The following is a 15,079-nucleotide window of genomic DNA, read 5'->3' as shown; positions in this document are numbered from 1 at the left end:
ACACACACACACATAAGAGATTAGAGGGCAGTAATCTGGTGGAGGCAGCGCGTGCTGGATGAAGCAGTGATGAGCTGCATTAGTTTGATTACTCTCTAACCCAGCAGTTTACATGTTGGGTCGCTAATCTGATTTCTGGCCGGCACACCCGTGCCTCGTCACCCCGTCATCGGCCTCCCGAAATGAAAGCAGCTCGACTGTAAACATCGCTAAAGATGCAAACAAAGTCATTGACCCGCGGCGATTGCAAAGTGGTGAAATTGGTCAAACCAAAGGAGTCCGAGTAGGCAACCCTGAAGAATGCCATCCATAACTGAAACAAGCTGCTCAATAAAAGTTAGTGGAGCACTTTAATTGGCTCGATTCAATCAAGCTACAGGGAAAGATGGTAATCTGCGCCCATTTTTTTGGTGGCCATTTCCTCGTGTTGTGGAACAAACAAACTCAACTCGCAGGGGGGCAGGGATGCAGGGTGTCAATTTCTTCACAAGGGAAACCTCGAAATACAATAGCAACCAAGTTATCAAAAACAACAACAACAAAGGCAAGTAACAAAGAAACCAGCTTTACCAGCACAGGTGGAAACAAAATCCAAAGGACACACACAGCTAAATCTAAGCGAAACAAGCACAAATCTTGGCACGAGCATCCAAAATAGCACAAATTACTATGCCCTAATGAAAAACCATTACTTTTTGTCGGTTTCAGATTTAAAAAAAACACAACTAACAAAATAAAAGGACTTATGTCTTTTGAGTGTTTTTTTTTAATCGCAAATGTTTTGTCCCACCTGAATATACGAGAGTAATTCAGAAAATATATACACATGAGAGAAAGAAAAGCGAGTGGTGACATTTATCAAGTGGCTTGTTGCTTCTCAGGAACACATGAAATGAGAGCGAAAGTCGCGTTCAACTTGGAACGCCGTCTTTTTTTTTCCTCCCTCTCCGTCGCTTCCCTCCTCCTCCTCCTCCTCCTCCCCCTCCTCCTCCTCCTCCTCCTCCATCCCTCTTTCAGTCACCCCCCTCTCTCCCCGCCGCCTGGTGCCGGGGACTCGACAGCCAATGGGCGGCTGGCGTCCCCTCAGCCTCCGTGTCATCCGCACAGCGAGGACGCAGTTGCTGCGGACGCGCGGCCGACGTCGGCCGCTCTCAATCGGATACTCTCCCCGCCCGCGTCTCTTCCAGCCCGACATCCCCGCCGCCGCGGCTCCTCCCGCCGTGCCCAGGTGAGACGCTCTCGTTTCGGCTTTGTTTGTGTGCGCTCGCATCGGTCGGGCCTGGCGTTATGATTACGCGCTGCTCTCAATGGGGGGGTTGGGGGGGGGGGGGTGTCATCATCGGGCTTGTGGAACAAAACGACCTCGTTCAGAATCATCGGCAAAATAACTTGAAGCTTTTTTTTTTTTTTTTTTTTAAGTTTAATTTAAACTTTCACTTCACCCGCGACTCTCCCCGACGAAAGTGATTCCCGAGTAGCCGCGCGGCTCATCGATGGCACACGAGCCCGACTTTGTGCTCTTTTATCGCGCGGGGGGGGGGGGGGGGGGGGGGACTTCGCATCGCGCAGCCTGGGTCACATCCACTGATCGCCCCCCCGCCCCTCTCACGGGGGGGTGCTCTGTTCCTCTTAACCGGCCCTCCTGCAGTGAGGGTGCGACGCTCCGGTGCAGGCGGAGCCCGCTGACGCGATGCGGTGGCCTGTTTGTTTGTTTTGTCTTTTTTTGTTTGTTGACTGGCGTCCAGTTCGGACTGGGAAATTCGATTTTAAGAGTTGAATGAAACACACAGCTACGCATTGAAAAGTGATGTCCGGTGTCTAGATTGAATTTATTTTTATCTAAAAACTGGCCGCAGTGGAAGCTTCAGGGAACCGGCATGGTGCCGAGGGCTTTTCTCCATGCCGCTTGCAGGTGGTAACTTTCGCCCCCCGTCCCCCCCACACCGCGTCACCCCCTGGTGGGGGTTGCGACTGTGAAGATGAATTTGGGATTGCGATTTGGTGCGGCACACACTGACACACTAATGAGGACTGGACACATGCTGGACTATTTCCTCAGCTCCTCCTCGCCCTGGTGCGGACACAAGTTGCCTGTTGTGGAGCTGGCCATGGCCAGCAGCCCGGGGAGAGGAAACGAGCGCGAGCGGGGGGCAGGCGCAGAGCGCGGGTTGCGCCGGTTTGATGCCTGCACATAAAAGCGGGCACAGTGGAATCGGAGGCTGATCAAAGACGAGTGGGGGAACACGGCAGGTGCTGAATATTTAAGGGGGGCTGCAAATAGCACAGGCTCATATGGGCATGTTGGGTCCAGAGTGTGTGTATGTATAGATACAGTAGGTGTGTGTAAGCGAGAAAAACTGATGTGACAAGCGGTGACTGGAAACAACAAAGCGCCATCGGAGCCATTTGCGTCCTTTAGAGCAGATTTTAAAAGACACCATGTTCACTTTGCATCTTATCTCGCCAACTCAGCAGATTAGGTTTCCAAAGAAAAGGTCTCCATCTGCCCGTCCACCCCCACCCCCCGCGGGGCCATGACGTCACCCGTGGTGGCACGTACCCAGCGGCGGCAACGGGGCTGACCGCTGACCCCAACTTGATGATGTTATGTGCGCTCCAGATGGGCCACGTCGTTTGCGATGATGGCCGATGTTCTTTCCGCCGCACCGCGCCGCCGCCGCGTGGCCCTGACATCTGAAGCTAATAACGTCAAAAATCCCAGCGGCCGCCGCCCGTCACCCCGTGGGGGAGAATCCCCCCCCCCCCCCTCCACACCCCTGACTTTTCTGGAGCGAGTGGATGGTGATTCTTTTGGAGACATAAATAGCCCCTTAAGGCATAGCGAGCTTGTTTTCCGAAATATCCGGTCTTAGCTTAGCAACTGAAAGGCGGATTTCGGGGTGTGGCCTTTGGGTCTGAACATGTGAGACGCACGCCATTTTTCGATATTGTTCAAGTTTTGACAATGACCTGACGAAAGGTCTGCACAAAAGGTCACATTTCAAAAGCAAAGAAATTTTGCTTTATAAACATTTCGTAACCAAAAGTCACACTGGGCTTTAGTGAGAAATTTCAAGCATGACGGTTTTTATGGGTTGTCAGAACTGTGCACGCTGAACACAAATATATAAACAAAACAGCGCCACCACAAGGGGGCTGGCGCTGTGCTGACGTACATTTGTTTGCTCAAGCACTATCAAGTGACGAATTACACAAAAAAAAAAAATGGAGGGAAGCAAGAGGGAAATACGAGACAAAGAGGAAGAGTCTCGGTGTTCGAAGTTTGAAGCGACTTTTGAAAGCGTTTTACTCAGTAGCTAGAAAACAACATCACCATGTGACGGATTGCTGAGGGAAAATAGTAGCGCAGCCGAGCTGGACTTGTGTGAAAAATTCCATGCCGGGCTGACTTATGAGGTGTCAGTTGTGCAACTTTGGCATTATTTTTAAAAAAATAAAAAAAAAACAACAGCAGCAGCATATGACTGATTGTTGAGACCAGGGCAAAACATCTGGACTTGCTTTGTGTGAGAAATGTCAAGCTAGCCTGGCTTATGAAATGTGAATGGTGAAACCTTTGGAGCCCCCAAAAAAAAAAAAAAAAAGCAGTCCCACTATGTGACTGATTGCTGAGAAAACAGTCGCACACCCGAGCTGCGATGAGGTGGGAATCCAACGTGTCGCGGTTTGCTGACCAAACCGAGAGCACACCCACGCATCTTTTTGAATTAGCGATCCATGCTGTGCTAAAGTTGTTCCCGTAGAGGCGAAGTCGTGTGGATACTTTTGTTCTAAGCTTGCTCGACTTCTGCGGTCGCAAAATTTTGCAACTTTGGAGCTTCAAAAAAAAAAAAAGGAAAGAAAAAACAAAGTGCCACCACATAAAACTATAAAACACCGTCTAAGTGAGGGATGCGTGTTAGGCTAAAATTAAGCGTTTCTGCATCCAAATAGCTCGAGAAATTGCATAGAGAATTTTTTTTTTTTTCAAGCTAACTTGACTTGTGGTGTATCACAATTGTGTAACACTGGAGCTTAACCCCCCCCCCTCCCCCACACACACAAAAGTGCCATTGTGTAACGGTTTGCTGAGTAAAACAATCGCACACCCGACACTATAGGGATGGCAATTTTGCTAAGAATGTTGTGGGCGCGCATGCAATGGTTCATGCATGAAGATTTTTTTTTCCAACCCATCTGGAGATGTGTAGTCTGATAATTGTGTAACTTTGGAGCTAAATAACATGTCGTTGGGTGACAGTTTGTTGAGAATAAAAATCACGCACCCAGTATGCTAGGAAAGCACCTTTTGTTCAAATTATGTGTTGCAAGGAGAAATTCTTTTTTTTTTTTTTCCCAAGCTAACTTGCTAACAAAATGGTGTCATTTTACATTCCCAAAAACCAGAACCAGCATGTTACAGACTACCGAAAAACACAGTAGCGCACCCGACACGCTAGCAATGCACAGTTTGCCCAAAATGACGAAACTGCCCCTTTGGAGCAACGAATGAACAGCTTCTTTCTCCCTGAGACTATTGTGTCGAATCTTGGTGATGCCATTTTTTCAACCGTGGCACACTTGCCTCATTGCACGGCCGCCATTTTTGTTTGCTCGAGGGCTCCCACCCCGCGATTTCTTACCACGCCCCCTTTTCTCCACCCTGCCTGGAAAGCTTCTGTTTTCCGTTAGGCCCGCCAGTCGTCGCGACTTGGGATGGCTTGATGCGTTTATGCCTTCGCGTTTGCCGCGAGAACTTGACGGCAATGTGGCCGCAACGGCTTCCGCTGAGGGGATTTCGAGGCTGGATGGCGACCAAGACAACGGCTCAGCGGCGAGTCCGCCTAAATCTCAATGCCCCCCCCCCCACTGCAAAAAAAAAAAAGCCTCATTTGTGTCTCCCCATGTGGTAAAAAGATAAACATGCACGGATCCCACCATTCACACCTAGCTCAACAATGCCTCATTAGCTCTCCTGCTTTGTGGCGCACTTACGTTCAAATCCTAAATCTATTTCCAAAGAGACTGGCTGGAGAGAGTGTGTGTGTGTGTGTGTGTGTGTGTGTGTGTGTGTGTGCGCTCAGTGCCGGCGAAAGCTGGCAGGATCGTGCAGATGCAGTCAATTGAAAGAGTTCCACTCGTGGAAAACGTCTAGAAGATAATGCAATGAGCTGGGATAATGTCATGCTGTATGTTGCTGTCAAGTCGCTTTAGCGTTAGCATTTAGGATTGATTTCTACATCTCGGGGAGCAGGTTGATTTTTTTTCTTTTTGAAGAAAAACTGCTCCATCAAAAAGTTGAACGCAAGTATGGCAAAAAAAATTAAATTTGTGGAAATAAAGTGCATGGAAGCGGTCATATTTGCTCAGGTAAAAAGTTGGAGTCCCTCAAGAAGAACGTTTTTGTTTTATTTTGTGAAATAAGAAAAGTCCAAATAATTAAATCATCAATTTCAAAGAATTAAACTACTTTTTAAAATTTTTATTTTCATTTAAAAAGAAGACAATTTTACAAGAATTAAATCTTACTTTTACAAAAATAAAGTTGATTTTTCTTCAAGATTATTGAGACAGATTTTCGATGAAATAAATATGCCAAATTTTTGGAGAATAAGGTGATTCATGATGTTATAGTTAAAAAAAAATCCTGAGAAAAATGTTTTTGAATGTTACGGGAATAAAGTCAGATTTGTTTTTCTTTAAAGATATGGTTGTATTTGTGCTGAGGTAATTTGTAATTAAGATAGTTGTCTGGTGTTAAAAAAAAAAATTCGGGGATAAAAATAAAAACATTTGAGGAAAAAGTACCATTTTTTTCGGGGAATTTTTTTTTTCGCGTCATCGTCTACGACGAATCAGAGAACCGTAAATGCCAAACAGCTCGCAATGGTTTCATCACAGGCGTTGGCCAAAATAGTGTAACAGTGGGTCAATTTCTGGCCCCGGCGCCGCCTACTGAGCAACCCACATGCACATTGGAAGAATTGAAGATCAACGTTTGTCTTTACAGTCGCTTTGGAGAATTCAATCACTTTGGATTTTTGTTTTCTTTTGGGTGGGAGGTGGCAACGTGCAGCCAATGTTGAAGAAGTGGCTGCCAATAGCCAACCCCCCCCCCCCCCCCCCCGCAACCTCCAACTTGCACACCGACTGTCAGCCGGGCTGCCGGTCTTCTCAGGTGCAAGACGCGTCAACAAACGAGGCGAAACGTCCCGAAAACATCTCATAAAAAAACGGATGCCATTTTTTTTTTGGAGTCAACGCACAAACTTGTCATGACAAATAAATGATTTTGTTCGGCATTTTAAAGCATGTTTTAATGATTGCGTTTGTCATGGTGGGTACTTAGTTCTTGGCCCATTCTCACGCAATGGACTAATCCACCTCCTGACTGCACAAATGGAGGCGGCATTTTCTCTGTGAGGCAAAGGAGATGAAGACATTTTTTAAGTCATTATCTAAGAAGAATGAAGTTGTTGTTTTTTTTTTTTGTTGTTTTGTAAAAATGATTTTTTTTTGTCATAATGTTAAGAGAATAACGTGGGGGTTATTTTTACATAGAAAGTAAGAAAAGTTTTTGCGGGAAGAAATTGTCTATTTCCAGAGAGAGCTTTTACTACTGTATTTTTTTTTTTTTAAATCCAAATTGGTTTTTTTTCCAAAACAGTGGAAAATTTGAAACCGAGGGAGGACATGTTATTTTTTTTTTTAACATTGAAGTTGTATTTTTGCTGATTAAAGTTGCAATCTTAGGGTATAGTTAAAAAAAATTTCCACAAACAAAAGAACACAATCGTAGGAGAAGTAAGTCAAATGAAATTGAACCTGATTTATTTAATTTATTGATTTATTTTAAGGAAAGCGATTTTTTTCTCTCTCGAAAAAAGTCTTCCGAAGGTGCAGGAAAGCTCCTTTTCCAACTATGAGGCGAGTCACTTCCCTCAAGGAGACTGAGCATCCGTCTGTCTTCCGTTTAAGGTGAAATCGATTTTTTGACCCGGCGATGCACGTATATGTGTTGCGGGGGGGTTGCGGGGGGGCTTTTGGATTGGATTTGGAATGAAATCCCTTATATCCAACGTGTGTGTATGTATGTGTATGTGTGTGTGTGTGTCTGCACGGTAATAATCTAATAGTGGGAATCACGGATCCAGATCACTATCAAAATCTAATCAAGTCTGGCAAGGCTGCGGGCGCGTCTGCGGCTCACGTTTGCATGCTTCCTGTTGAGCGGCAGAGGTGACCACGGCGCGTGCAAATCAACTCAGAGAAATTACCTTTCCCCTAATTGGAACATTTTGCTTCGGTGAAGTCCGGTTGTCGTGACGGAAATAGACCCGGTTTTGATTATTATTGTTATTATTATTTTTATTTTTTTTTATAACACTTGAAAATGATTTTTTTTTAACTGCGCATGTTGACATTTTTAATATAAGCAACATTAGTCGGTATTCGAAATGATTCAAGCAACGGTTTCAAGGTTCGGGTTTTTAAATCAGGTCTTAAATGTGTTTTAAGTTAGCGTGACCAATAAGAGTTTAAAGTCAGAGTTTTGGTTTGTGGGTTTGGGGTTTTGAATTAGTGGGGTGAGACCGGGTTAGATTTTCAAGGCATGATTGGGTCAACATTCAGCGCATTTCATACATAAGTTAACTCAATGTGCTTCACAAAATTAAAAGTAGAACACTTGAGTCAGGGTTAAGGCTTCAAGAAGAAAAGTTCCAGGGGTCAAATTCAGATTTGGAACCTAGATTCGGGTTTCAAACAAGAGTCGCGATTTTATATTTTGGTTTGGAAAAGAAAAGGTTTGAAATGCGTCGGAAGATTTCAAGCAAGGATGATGCTTTCTATGTGTGGGTTTTAAATTGGGATTTCAAGCCAGAGCGGCAGTGAGACAAGGTTTTGACACTCTAGCAGTGTAACTCCATCCTTTAACTCTCTTCTCTGTTGTCCTTGCACCATTTTTGTGTGTACAGAAGTGTGTGTGTGTTTAGATCATGTCCACAGAACCCCCCCCCCCCCCAACTCCCCTTCCACCGGGTTCTTGTCGGTGCAAAGCCCCGCAGGCTTAAGCGACCCAATAGTGAGCGGACGGCGGGTGCCTCTAACGGCTGTCTGGGGTCCGGCCGCTCAACGTGACAGCCGGTTAATAAGCGAGCGAGCGCACGGCCGACGCGAGGGCGCGGGCGGGAGCTGGCGCATCGCGTTTGGGTGGCGGCGGTGAGGGCGGGGTAATATTGACCGAGGGATGACAGCGGGCTAATAGGGGATCAGAGAGTCCACTATGAGCACAGCTGCACAGCGGAGCGGAGAGTCACGTTCCCGCCTGGAGGGGGGGGGGGGGGGGGGGGTCATTAGGGAAAAAAAAGCTCCTCCGTTTTTCTGATTATTTTTATTTTTATTTTTTAATGTGAAATGGTTTTCTCTCAGCATCTTACGTCACCGCTGCCTTGCTGAGCGGAGGGTAAAGGTGCCACAGCCTGTTTAGGTTGCAAACTGGTTGGGTTGCGGTGAAACGCATGGATTTAATTTGGCCTCACCGAGGGGGGCGGGTGGGGGGGGGGAATCCTTGGCACTTCATGAATCTGCAATCGTGTGCGATCTCATATTGAAAACGAATGTCACATTTCGGCAGCGGCGGCAGCATGTTGAGGCTGCAAACTAGTTGGGCTGCAATGACCTTGCCGCTGGCCTGCGGAGAAATGCGCTCAGTCATCCGTCCGTCTTCTACACCGCAAATTTGACACAGAGGACAAAACGCGGATGAATCAATCATCGATTGGGCAGGTCTGTGTTGCCAATCGCAAAGCCACCTGCCATAGCGGCAGCTGCCTGTTGAGGGTGCAAACTCGTCGGGCTGCAACGGGCGGTGCATTTCGTTGCACGGGATGGACATGAATCGTCAATCGATTGGTCATGCCTGCCTGCCGTGTGCGGTCACGATGCTGAAGGTTGTCGCTTCGGACGCCACAAAGTATGTGTGTGTGTGTGTGTGTGCGCGCGCGCGCATGATTTGCTTGTGCTCTGCAGCGGCCCGCAGGAGGAATGACGGGTGTGACAGAAACACTGCAGCTTTTCAAAATAAAGAATAAAAATAAGTCTTATCCCTGCTTGGGGGGAGGGGAGGAGGGGGTTGGCTGTCTTGGTGCGCACACTTCTTCCCCCCCGGGCCTGTCACCCCTCCTCCTATGGATAATGGCCTCCTGTCTATTTCCTGAATGATATCTGGATTCCACTGTGTGCACAAAAAGCCTTTGTGACTTTCTTCTTATCATTTTTTTCTTCCTGTAAATGAACAGGCGGCCCATCAGCAAAGCTCCTATTTTTATTTTATTTTTTTCTTTCAAACCCCGCCGTTCTCCCGAGTGAAAGCGGCACACCGGGCGTCACTGTGGGCTCCCTCGCTCCACCGTGACTGCGCTTCGCTGACAAGCCAGGAAATAAAATGGAAGGCGCGGCAAACAAACTACCTGTCGAACGGCAGCGCGGTGACACGCGCGGGTATGGTGACGATGCGCACATCTGAGCTAATAATAGCAAGCAAGCTAGCGCGCGCGCACACACGCCCGTGCCGTCGAAAGTTGTCCGCTTTGAGGGAAGGTCGTTCTCGGAGGCGCCGTGACGCACCGGTTCGATGGGCAACGCGTGACAAATGGATGTTTGGGGGTCTCGCAGGCCTCCAATTATGCTTTGACGGCACAGTCGCGGGCAGGGGGAAAAAAAAAATGGGGCACGTCCTGCCAGCGGACGCTCGCCGTCTCATGAAGCCCCGCTCGACAACATGTTTCCTGTTTAGGCTCCCCGCCGGCTTTGTCTGGAGTTGTGAAACGTTTGGAGTAACAACTCCTCGTGAGGGTTAATGAAGTCAAGCGGCAGAATGACAAAAGATCAGAGCAAGTGGAAGACGCCACCGATGATACCGCCAAGAATCAGGAAGACATTCCCGTCGCAAAAGAAACCCAATTTTCTTCCCCTCTGACATCGTCGGGAAGCGGGAAGCCTTCCTAGCTGGCTTTCGGGAAGTCGGTTCATGTCATGTGGTCAGCTTCGAGTTTTCGAGAGAGTCCCGTAGGGCGAGTCTGGGGATGGGAGGCGGCGGTATCGGGTTGGATGGCGTTGTGGGGCGGTGATTGGATTACAGATCAGAGTCTAGTGGATTTAAAACCAGAGGAAGACTCAATTGATGATGCCACGAAGTCCCGGAAGGACATTCCGGTTTTAAGAGGCAGTCCAGTGGACGCCGCGCCATTTTGCCCTCCCCGCCGTCTCGCTCGAGCAGCGTGAAAGCTGCCTTGTTTTTTTGGGGGGGGTGAAGAACTTGCAAATGTTTGTGGCAAGTGGCAAGTTTCCAGTTTTCTGGAGAAACAAAGGCAGGCAGCTGAGGGGGAGGGCGAGGACAATATGGTGGTTGGATGGCGGTGTGGAGCAGAGACTGAACCACAGATCAGATCAAGTCTGTCCTTTTAAAAAAAAAAAAAAAGCAACTGGACGACTCAACCGAGGATGCCAGGAAGGCCCCGGAAGTGGGGCAGGTCCTGCCAGCGTAGCCTTGGCGGGGCTGTGAAGCCCCCCCCCCCCCCCCCCTCAAGTGTCAGGAGCTCAGAACTAGTTTGATCTAATGAAGGCAAGCTCGGGTTCTTGTTTGCCAGAGGATAATCTCACTGTGTGCTTGGGCAATGCCGCCGCCGGACTTTCTTTGAAATGGAAAAATGGCATTAAACATTCCATTTGTATTAATTATAATGATAATCTAATTAGAATCGCCGCTCCGAGGGTTACAGACATACAGTATTCTATATCTCTAAAAAGAGAGAAAGAAACGGAGAGAGAAGCCTCAATGGGCGGGTTGAACTCTTGCTTTGCATCCACCATATTGGATGTGAACTGGTTTGGGCAAATCGTAAAATGGCTCCACTTGGACCATCTAAATTGGCATTCAAGGCACCCGATCCGGAATGTTTGAGGCGGTCATGATGTCACCCCGCGACAAGCGACGTCCGACGCTCCGACGAGACTTCGCTCACTCCAACGCTAATTTGATTCGCCGAAGCTTTAATTCAATCCGGCGGCCTGGGAGCCTCTAAGTGGCTTTTAAGAGAGTCTGACGGGGGGCTGGAGGGCCTCGATGGGGGAGCAAGTGGGATTAGGTGACGCACCGGAGGTCAAAGGATGGGCGGGTGGTGCCATAATAATCATAGAAATAATCATTGTTATTTATAGCCATACAATTTTAACCTCAGTAAATTACAATATAACCTCCATTTCATTCAGCTACTGCCAGTTTCCCCGTTTTTTATTTTTACCACCTGTAAAGTGACTCGACGGATGACATCACACAGGCCCCGGGACAGATGTTGCGATTTTATTTTGGCGTGAAACCTTCTTGCCTGTGTTCAAGAAGAACTCCCAATCCGACGTTAATGTCAAATGGCGGCCACCGTATTGGCGTGTGGCTGGAGGTGCGCGTTTACTTCCTCCTCACCGCCCCCCTCCCCAACGTACTGCCTCTCGAGGCTTCGGGGGGAATCGTGTGTGTTTTCAACGGGGAGACCAAGGGAGGAGGGGGGGGGGGGGGGAGTGGCGGTGGACAGCAAGCAGGCGGCTGTTTTTATTTATGGAAACAGCGAGGAGGACAAGCCACTCAATTTGTCCGCCGAGCCTGCCCGAGAAGAATTGTCGGAGGATGCACGGACCCTCGTAAATCAGCGGACGAGGCGCGTGGACGTAAACAAGGCGTCGGGGGGCAGCGGAGGTTCATCGGAAAAACTCCTGCCATCGAAAACTAGTCGGAGGTCAGGCTTCGGAAGTTGGCGGGGAAGGTCGGCAGGCGCTTGGTGTTGCCCCTGCGACATCTTGCCGGGCTTTCCTTTCTCATCTTGTGCTGAATGGGACCAATAGCTCTGCACCAACCCCGACCCTCCAGCTCCTTACCCTAATTCCTCCCGAGAACTGGAAGCTTGGCACTACACCTTGACGGTTGCGAGTTTTTCCGCAAAAACAACGAGGGGAGGTTTCACACAACCACAGCGAGTCAGTGGTGGCGGTGTCTTCTTTTTCCTGTTTATAATCTGACATGCAAGCTCATCCAACATCAAGTGTAAAACTCCAGCCTCACCGTCGAAGCCCCCCCCCCCACCCCCCGCCTTTGCTTGCTTCTCCGTAAAACTGAAAACTTGGCACTTGTCATAACAGCCGTTGTAGGTTCTTCACCGAAAACGCGAAGGGGAGTTTCACACGACCAGACTGAATCAGCGGGAGCGAGTGGAACGTCTTCCTGAGTACGGGAGTTTTCTTCTCCCCCCCCCCCCCCTCTCGTTTTTATTCCACCAGACAGCGATTTCACACCGCCATCCGACCCCGCCCTCCAACTCCCTGCCCTTGTTTCGTCTTGGCTATTGGTAAACAGCGTTCGCAGTCACCAAGCCAAGTCTTTTATTTTGGTTCTTATTCGATAGTCTAGCCATGGGGGTGATGGAGGGGGTGGTGGCATATCCTAATGAAATGGTAAGGAATGGGAGTGTTTGATTGGCGTCTGGAGGAAGGAGAGGCGAGTCGAGCCTCTTCATAAGTGCGCCTTTGTTTTGGGTTTTTTCTCAACAAAAAGCCCCCTATCCCCCCCCCCCACCCCCCTCAATGGCAGCTTTGGAAATGCAGATGCAAATCTGCCGCATGGACGCATTGCAAAGAGGAAGTGGGAACACAGCGCGGCCCAAACGACCTTTGCCCCTCCTCCCTTTTTCCCCTCCCTCCTGCAGGAACAGGAACGTCATCAGAATTCCGTCGGGGTGGGGTGGGGGGGGGGGTCATCAAATCAAGAGCACCGCAATGCTTTTAAACGTCTACCTGGGAATCGTGTTTAAAATGTACCATTCCTCGCTTTAAATCGATTGCCTGCCAGCCACCCCGCCTCCCCCCCACTCCTTTCTCCGCAATAAACATGGTCACCTTTGCTGTAAAGAAGGCGAGCGCAAGTCTTTTAACGGCGCGAGAGGAAGCAAGCGAAACGCGCTGACCTCAAACGTGACTAAGTGAAGGCAGTCAAATTGCAATATATCATTTTTCCAGTTGCTGAGCAAGATTAGCTGCTCAAAGTGAGCCGGTGACATTGGCCGGCGGGGGAGAGGGGTGCATTAATGCACTATTGATTGTTTATCTCGAATAACAGCGCGTCGAGGAAGCCCGGCGGAGGAAGGGGGCGGGTTGTGGGGGGGGGGGCGGAGCATGTGGGCGTTAGCTTTGCGATGGATAATTCCGTCTTTTCACTGCCGATTGTCAATCGGGGCCAAAAGGAACACCGGCTATCTCGCGACATTCCAGGTGTGAAATGGGAAAATAGAAACTGGGCCTCAATGTGGTGGCCACGCGATAAGGACAAAAAAAAAAAAAATTCAATCTCTCATCCGGCCCGGAACGAGAACTTCGTCGGTGCTCGCCCGGATGGTCGTTTACAGCTTCCTTGAACTTTCATCGGGTCTTACTGGAGGTGTAGGACATACCTCGTTTTTTGGGAGTGCTCAAGTCACACGATGCGAAACAAAAATGCTTTAAAAAAAATAAATGAACGCTTTAAATGTCACTGCAACAAATTTAGCCTTTTTTTTTTCTAATCGGAGATGTAAGTCATCTTTTCAAGATTTACATTTTGAAGAGTTGCATTCGGAGAAATTATTATGCTATCGAACGCTTCATGGCACGGTTTATTATCTATTATTGGAAATTTGAGGGATTCTGAGCTGGCTGATCACAAAAGCATTCCAGATGGTGACATGATCATCCAAAACTAGATTAGGACATTTTTTCGTTAAAAAAAAAAAAATCTCCAAAAAGTGTATACGACAAATTTTAAAACAACTTCAATCTTTTCCTTTCTAAACAAGTACATCAATCATTCGTCATGCTTTGATGAAATGAAATGTGCCGGAAGTAACAAAGAGGCCGTTGTCATCGCCTCGACTCCATCTGAATGGGCCATATTTCACTTCAAATTTAAGGGCAAATGTCAACCGCGTTCCCACAGTCCACTTTGGTCTCATTACATTCTGACACCTACCCCCCCCCCTTTCACCCCCCATATGGTCACTTCAAGCCACCCCGAATTCGCCCCTGGCTTGTTGCTGCCTCATTGCAAACAATCAGCAATTCAGCCTCCCGGAGAGAAGGCGAGCCAAACCATCGCAAGAAGCGAAGCGTGCGCCCGGCCGCGGCTCGGGAATCCGACGCTAGCGCCGATCAATCGGGCTTCTTTGTTCATTAGCGGTGCGCTCCCGTGGGAGTTGGCGAGGTGGCGATAAAAGCAAAACAGCCCATCACAGGCCTCATTTGGCCGAGCGGGCGGCGCCCCCGGGGGCCAACTAGCCGATGTAAATAAAGGTGAGTCACCGCCAAGGTCAAAGCGCATCTCAGCCGAGGAAGCTCAAACGGTCGAGGCCGCGGACACTCTAATGAGGTTCGAGTTTGCTGCTTTGAGTGTATTTTTCAAAATGAATCATCTGGATTGCGTCAGCCAGTCGGCAGCAAGAACAAATAACAGCAACAGACTTTGTACATCACAATGATGAGGTCCTGAGCCTGAACAAATATTTGGCGCTTTAGAAGTAAGCTAGCACTGAACAAGCTAACGCCTCGTCAAAGTACATGCCATCACTGCTTTCCGGGAGCAAAACATCTTCCCTCTAAATTGTCATGACCAATTCAACTTGTCTCGGTGCATGTTCAAGCTTCACCAGCTAATTTAGCTTAACATAGCTAGAGCTAGCGAGAGCTAGCTAGAGCTGTCAACAAGTGTAAAATGCCGCATTACTCTGGAAAATATGAATGAAAAATCAATCAAGAACGAGCAAGCGTGACCACCATGGCTGGATTTTTAAAATTTATATTTATATATAAGTCCTCACTCGTGTCCACTGCCATTGGAGCAGGCTAAATGGCCGCGAGACTCGGCAAGAGAGCATGACACCAGACACTGGATCTGCAACTAGCGCTTTTAAGTATCGTGTTAAAATACGGCAACTTAGGTGTGATGTGTCGATGCATGCTGGGCACTTTTTCTTTTTTTTTTTACAAAGAAAAATTAATTTTA

At 48.3% G+C, this 15,079-nt stretch overlaps 1 protein-coding gene across 1 annotated transcript in view; it reads left to right on the top strand.

The window, feature by feature from the left end:
- Positions 1-1,094: 1,094 nt before the first annotated feature.
- LOC147187006 (cadherin-6-like) overlaps positions 1,095-15,079 on the top strand; it is a 38,748-nt gene continuing 24,763 nt past the window's right edge. The window contains exon 1 of the mRNA XM_086101570.1: positions 1,095-1,228. The gene's annotated coding sequence lies outside the window, so the exon portion shown is untranslated. The remainder of the gene's footprint in view (positions 1,229-15,079) is intronic.

The sequence above is a fragment of the Hippocampus guttulatus genome, chromosome 21 (assembly GCF_054856545.1).
Source record: "Hippocampus guttulatus isolate MCC_2025c chromosome 21, RoL_Hgut_1.0, whole genome shotgun sequence".
Classification (NCBI taxonomy): domain Eukaryota; kingdom Metazoa; phylum Chordata; class Actinopteri; order Syngnathiformes; family Syngnathidae; genus Hippocampus; species Hippocampus guttulatus.
This window is presented reverse-complemented; position numbering and strand designations above follow the sequence as displayed.